This window comes from Oryx dammah, unplaced genomic scaffold (assembly GCF_014754425.2).
Source record: "Oryx dammah isolate SB20612 unplaced genomic scaffold, SCBI_Odam_1.1 HiC_scaffold_8, whole genome shotgun sequence".
Taxonomy (NCBI): Eukaryota; Metazoa; Chordata; class Mammalia; order Artiodactyla; family Bovidae; genus Oryx; species Oryx dammah.
This window is the reverse complement of record NW_024070192.1, coordinates 35,149,893-35,157,378: the sequence shown is the minus strand read 5'-3', so window position 1 is coordinate 35,157,378 and position 7,486 is coordinate 35,149,893.

Below are 7,486 nucleotides of genomic sequence, written 5' to 3'. Positions count from 1 at the left end.
TGTTACAGTAGGGCCTTGTTGTTTATCCATTCCATATATTCCAGCCTTCAAAACTAACTTTCTTAAAAGACTGTGTTACCCAGGCACTGCTTCCTCCCTTGGGGTGGCGGGTGTACATGAGGAAAGACACTGACATCTGCCCAGTTACTTAGTTCAAGGGGTACTTTTTTGCCTTTGTTCTTTCACCTCTATCTGTGTGACAGGTGTGACTGGAGACCATCCCTTTCTTAGACTTCTCCATGGGCTCCTCAGTCTTTTATTTGCCCCTTCCTAAAGGCCAGAGTCCCCAGTTCTTCTGTCCTGGCTCTATAACCTTTGGAGAGCTTGTCCACTCATACTGCTTCAGCGATCACCTGTTATGGGTAGAACTGTGTTCCCCTAGAAAATATGTAGGAGCCCCAACCTCTGGTACCTGTGAATGTGACCTTATTTGTAAATAAGATCTTTGCAGATGAACTCAAATTAAGATGAGGTCATTGGGCTGTGCCCTAATCCAATATGACTGGTGTCCTTCTAAGAGGAAAGTACCATGTAAAGACAGACGCATAGGGACATGGCTGTGTGATGATGGAGCAGAGGCGGAAATGCGGCAGCCGCAAGTCAAGGAGCCCCCCGAGCTACCATAAGCTGAAAGAGGCCAGGAAGGATCCTCTTTTCAAGACTTGGAATAGAGCACAGCCTTGCCAGCATCTTTACTTCAGACTTCTGTCCTACGGAACTTTGAGAACATGTTTCTGTTGTTTTCAGTACCAAGTCTGTGACACTTTGTTACAGAAACCCTAGGAAACAGACAACCCAAACACAGATGCCTCCCACCCAGACCACCCTCTTCCTCAGCTTCCACAATACTAAACCTGTTCTCAAAGTTCCAGGGATTCCCTGTTTGAATTAACTTCACTGACATTTACTGAATACCTTCCTCTGAACATGAGATGGGGAAGACAAGGGTGGGATCATAACAGTGCTCCTTAGCAACTCTGTGCATCTTCTAAAAATAGTTCAGGTGGGACTTCAGGTGGGACTAAAATAGTTCTGGTGGTCCAGTGGTTCGGACTCCATGTTTTCACTGCTGAGGGCCTGGGTTCAATCCTTGGTGGGGGAACTAAGATCCCACAAGCTGCACAGACTGGCCAATAAATAACCAAAAATTGTTCCAGTGTTTTGCAATAAAATATGCATACTCATACTCGACCCCTGGTCAGGAAACTAGGATCCCACATGCCTCGAGGTGTGGCAAAAAAAAAAGTGCTGAGGAAATAGTGGTGAATTGGAAAGACTGATGCTGCAGCTAAAGCTCCAATACTTTCGCCACCTGATGCAAAGAGCTGACTCATTGGAAAAGATCCTGATGCTAGGAAAGATTGAGGGCAGGAGGAGAAGGGGACGACAGAGGATGAGATGGTTGGATGGCATCACCAACCTGATGGACATGAGTTTGAGCAAACCCTGGGAGACAGTGAAGGACAGGGGAACCTGGCATGCTGTAGTCCATGGGTTCAAAAAGAGCTGGACATGACTGAGTGACTGAACAACAAGATCTTCCCTGACCTCACACAACTTACAGTCTAGTAAAGGAGGTAATAAGTCAATAGAGATACATGATAATAACAGATATAATAAAAGCCATGAAGGAAATGCACAGATTGATGTGATGGAGGAGAGGAGGATGTAGGGGAATAGTCTAGAATTAGGCTCTCAGGAAGACACTGCTAGGAGTTGTGTTGCAGTTTATGCTGTAAACTGAAGGATGAGAAGAAGGCAACCAAATGTCGGGATTAGGGAAGAGAGCTCCAGGCACATGAAAAAAAAATTAGTGCAAAGGCCCTGAGGCAGAAAAGACTGGAAGAAAATAAGAACAAGAAGAATGACATAAGTAGGGCCAGACCAGCCAAAGCTTTGGAATCTGGATTTTATCCTAAGAATGATAGGAAGTCTTTGAAGGGTTTTAAAAGGGGGAGTGAGTGATATGGTCTGTTTTAGTTTTTCAATAAGCATTTTTTGGGGAGGCTGCTCCTCATGGCTTGTGGGATCTTAGTTACCTGACCAGGATTGAACCCACACCCTCAGCAGTTAAAGCATGGAGTCCTAACTACTGAAGACCACCAGGGAAATCCCCAATAAATTGTATCTTTTAAAGCAGTTTTAGGGACTTCCTGTGCAGGGGGTACAGAACTAAAAATTCCACATGCTTAGCAGTGTGACCAAAAATAAATAAATATGTAATTATATATACATATATTTGTGTTCTCAGTAGCTCAGTCATGTCTGACTCTATTCGACCCCTTGGACTATAGCCCGCCAGGCTCCTCTGCCCATGGGATTTTCAAGGCAAGAATACTGGAATGGTTGCCATTTCCTTCTCCAGGGGATCTTCCTCACCCAGGGATCTAACCCACATCTCCTGCATCACAAGGGGATTCTTTTACTACTGAGACATCAGGGAAGCCTATATATATATAAGCAATGTTAGGTTTACAGCAAAATTAAAGAGACAACACAGAGATTTCTCATATAACCTCTGTCCCCAGGCACTTACAACCTCCCTTACTTGATTTATGTTTATTTATTTATTTTTTTAAATTTATGTTTAAAAAATACTCCTTGGCTGGTTGCTTTGGGGGGAAAAAAACTGGAGGGAGGCAGAGATGATACAGCCTGGATGAATGAGGATGGAGAGAAGTGACCAGTTTGAAGTATGTTTGGAAAATAGCGTCTGCAGGGTTTGGTGGTAGACTGGACATGGGGGTGAGAGAAAAGAAATCAAGGAATCTAGGTTTTTAGCTTGAATGTGGGTAGATGATGATGCTATTTATTTCCATGAAAAACCCTGGAAGAGGAACATAGTCAAGAGTTTGGTTTGGAGCTTCTTTGAAACATCCAAGAAGAGAGCTCAGGCAGGCATTTGGAGGGATGGGTCTGTGGCTCAGGAGAAAGTTGGGACTGAAGTCAGGCATTTGGAGCCCTGCGCATAGATAGGAATTACGGCACAGGTCAGGCTGAGCTCCCTATGAAGTAAGTGTTGAGCTCCCTAAACTCATAGGTGAGGAGCTGGTCTCAGAGAGGCTAAGTGACTGGACCAAAGTGGTGCTGAAAACAACTTCTATGCACCAGCGCCAAACTGAGTCTCAGAGACAGACAAGAGTTCTGGGTGAAATAGAAAAGAATAGCTTTATTGCTTTGCCAGGCAAAGAGAGGCACACTGGACTCATGCCTCTCAAAATTGTGTATCCAGACCCCAGGAGGAATTAATGAAGAGTTTTTATGGCAGTGGTTCAAGGGTAAGATATGGGTGTGTGTGAGCCTGGACTGCTTTAATCCTCTCTCAGGTGGTCTCTTAATCTTTTTTTTTTTTCTTTTTGGTCTGGGATCTTAGTTCCCCAACCAGGAACTGAACCCACACCCCCCAGCAGTGGAAACATGGAGTATTAACCATTAGACCACCTGGAAGTCCTTGTTCTCCTAATCTTTTCTTTTTTTTTAAATGTGGACCACTTTTAAAGTCTTTACTGAATTTGTTACAATACTGCTTCTGTTTTATGTGTTTGGGTTTTTTGGCTGCAAGGCATGTGGGATCTTAGCTTCCTGATCAGGGATAGAGCCTATGTCCCCTGCATTGGAAGGTAAATTCTTAACCACTGGACTACCAGGCAACATCCTAAATTAATTTTTATTGGAGTATAGTTGCTTTACAATGTCTTGTTAGTTTCTGCTTGTAGAGCAAAGTGAATCAGCTATACATACACATATATCCCATCTTTTTTGGATTTCCTTCCCATTCAGGTCACCACAGAGCACTTAGTAACATTCCCTGTGCTATGTAGTAGGTTCTCATTGTTGTTGTTCAGTCGCTAAGTTGTGTCCAACTCTGAAACCCCATGTACTGCAGCACACCAGGCTTCCCTGTCTTACAGTATCTCCTGGAGTTTCCTCAAATTCATGTCTGTCGCCCCCTTCTCCTCCTGCCCTCATTCTTTCCCAGCATCAGGGTCTTTTCCAGTGAGTTAGCTCTTTGTTTCAGTTGGCCAAAGTACTAGAGCTTCAGCTTCAGCATCAATCCTTCCAATGAATATTCAGGGTTGATTTCCTTTAGGATTGACTAGTTTGATCTTCTTGCTGCCCAAGGAACTCAAGAGTCTTCTCCAGCACAATTTGAAAGCATCAGTTCTTTGGTGCTCACCCTTCTTTATGGTCCAACTCTCACAACCATATGTGACTACTGGAAAAACCATGGCTTTGACTGTACGGACCTTTGTTGGCAAAGTGATGTTTCTGCTTTTTAATATGCTGTCTAGGTTTGTCCTAACTTTCTTTCCAGGGAGCAAGCATCTTTTAATTTCATGGCTGTGGTCACCATCTGCAGTGATTTCAGAGCCCAAGAAGATAAAATACATAGTCATGTATTTATGTCAATCCCAATCTCCCAATTCATTCCACCCCTCTCCCCGCCTCCAGCCTTGAGGTATTATTTTCTTGGGTCTAAATCCTTCAAGAAGGGCTCACACCCAGTCAGTTTTGCTTTTTCCCTCTCCTACTGAGCTCCCAGGCCGTCCCTCATCCTGTTGAAGATCAATCTTTCTCCAGGTTCCTTAGCTCCGGTGTCTCCCCACCAAAAGAACTGCCAGGCTTCCAGACTGGGTTTGTTCCCATCTTGGTGCTCTCTCAGCCCCCATGTACCCTGCCGTCAGCCGCACTGCTCTGCTCTGCAGCTGCCTGGTTACTGCTTCACTCTGGCCACAAAGTGGGCCTCAGTTTCCACCTGGAGAGTGAATGACTGAGCAGATGAATGATAACAGCTAATGCTCTAGAGTCATTTGTGATGATCTCACTGAGTTTCCTTCCTCTACGAGCTGGGTCCCTATTCTGTCTCCAGCCCGATTCCCTACTTGCTTGGTCCAGTTTTTAAGAAACTTTCTGACTTCTCTCCCTAGCACCTGGGTTCTCCAAGACCTCTGGGAATGAAGGGTGGGGAGAATTCCTGGGCTTTTCTTTCAGGCCCAGAACCACTCCAGTTTCATTCTTCTCCATCTCCACCGTCTTAGCTTCCAAAGAAGCAAGGTCAAAAATCACAAAATATCCCTCAGGCATCTTCTCAGAGTGGTCTTCTTATCTCATACCAACTGCCACTCATAAACCCATCAGTCACTGATACTGAACTGGGCCAAGGTTATACATCTGTTAATCTCCTCCTCCCAACTGTGAGGCAGGGACCACACTGCTAAACTCACCACCCTTGTATCAGGAGTATCTGGCACTTAATGGACTCGTGAAGTCGCTCAGTCGTGTCCGACTCTTTGCGACCCCATGGACTGTAGCCTGCCATGCTCCTCCATCCATGGGATTCTCCAGGCAAGAATACTAGAGTGGGTTTCCGTTTCCTTCTCCAGGAGATCTTCCCAACCCAGGGATCGAACTTGGGTTTCCCACATTGCAGGCAGACGCTTTACCATCTGAGCCACCAGGGAAGCTCATTAATGGACTCAGTAAGTGAATGAACGGATGAGTGAGCAAATGCAGTCAAGGTTTCTTCTCTGATCCCAGCAGCTGGGTGCTACAAAAGTGGGTCCAAGAACCCCCCACCACACACCCTCACCTTAGCATTACCCACTTGCTCATCCTCAAACTTCATTTGGCATTCCAGATGGTACTAGTGGTAAAGAATCCACCTGCCAATGCAGAAGACATAAGAGATGCGGTTTGGACCCTGGGTTGGGAAGATTCCCTGGAAAAGGAAATGGCAACCTACTCCAATATTCTTGCCTGGAGAATCCCATGGACAGAGGAGCCTGGCAGGCTACAGTCCATGGGGTCACACACAGTTGGACACAACTGAAGTGACTTAGCACACATCCAAAGCTTCATTTGGTATGTATGACTTTCATGCAACCCTTGAAGGTAGAAGGGAAAATAGTCCCTGCCAAGGTCCTCTGATAAGGATAAATTCTCACCGTGAAACATTTGTACCACAGAAAACCCCCACCACTCCCCTGCCAGTTCTGACCTGGCTTTTCTTTGCATTTGGAAGTTCCTTCCATCAGCCGACAATTTATCTTCACATGCAACACAGAATCTGTTCACTAGGACCTGAGATGTATTTTTTAAAGGGCATAAAACAAAGAATGACGGAATACATGATTCATAGCAGTTGCCTCTGGTATTGGGTTTGCGGTTAGTTTTTTTCTTATTCTTTTCTGTAGTTTCCAAAATTTTTTCCACAATGGATTTGTATTTTTATAATAAAGGAAACTTAACAGTCTTTTTAACCATGTAAAACCATTCCTTTTGATACAACTGGAGACCTTTCCCTTCCAGGTAAAGGAAACGTGTTACAAAGCATAGCTGATTTGGGGACTTGCATGGTGGTCCAGTGGCTAAGACTTCGAATTCCCACTACAGGGGGCCTGGGTTCGATCCCTGGTCAGGGAAATAGCTTCCATGTGCCACAACTAAATCTAAAGACCAAAGATCTCATATGTCACAACTGAGACCCAGGGCAGCCAAATAGATAAACAAATATTGAAAAAAAAGATGTCTTCAACCCCAGTCCTACCCACCTTTCTAAGCCCAGCTTTGCTGTGAGATTAACGAGCGTGCACCATCTGGCTCTGAGCAAGAATTCTCCCCAAGAATCTCAGAATCCAAGAACCTGTAGTGGATTTCCCCATTCCTGTTTTACTACATTTATCCTCAGGAATGACTTGATTAATACATTATGTCCCCCAAATACACAGATTGAAGACATCTTTGACCTACCTTTTGACCTCATCTTCCTCGTTCAACTACCCACCAAATTCTGTCTATTAGATCTCCAAAAGGTCTCTGGTGCTCATCTTTTCCTCCCAGCCCCACCACCAGTGCCTTGATCCAGACCTTTATTCTTGTCTGCTTGGGCTACTGCCAGAGGCCCTTCACTGGTCCTTTGCTTACAGTCCAGCTCCATTGTTTCCTCTCAAACATACTAACTTTAATTTTTCAGAGCAGTTATAAGGTTCACATCAAAACTGAGAGGCAGGTATAGAGATTTCCCATATACACATGCATCACCTCCCACATTATCAATATCTCCCATTAGAGTGGCACACTTGTCATGACTGACGAACCTACATTGATAAATCATTATCACCAAGTCCATAGTTTCCATTAGGTTCACTCTTGGTGTCATAAATTCTGTGAGTTTAGGTCAATTTATGATTGTATCTACCACAGTAGTATCATACAGAGTAGTTTCATTGCCCTAAAAATTCTGTGTGTACTGCCTTTTCATTTTGATCTGTTACCCATGGCTGAGACGAGTTTCCTAGAGCACAGTGGCATCAGTGACTGGCATTGTCTCTCCAATACATACAAAAAAAGAGTGTGCTCTTTTGCACAGATGCAAGACTCCATGGTCTTGTCCAGGTTCCCCTTCCCCGTCTACGTTTCATTTACCACCTCTGCCCTCCATGCCCAACCACTGACACAACTCTCTCTCTTCACTCGCATGTCTTCC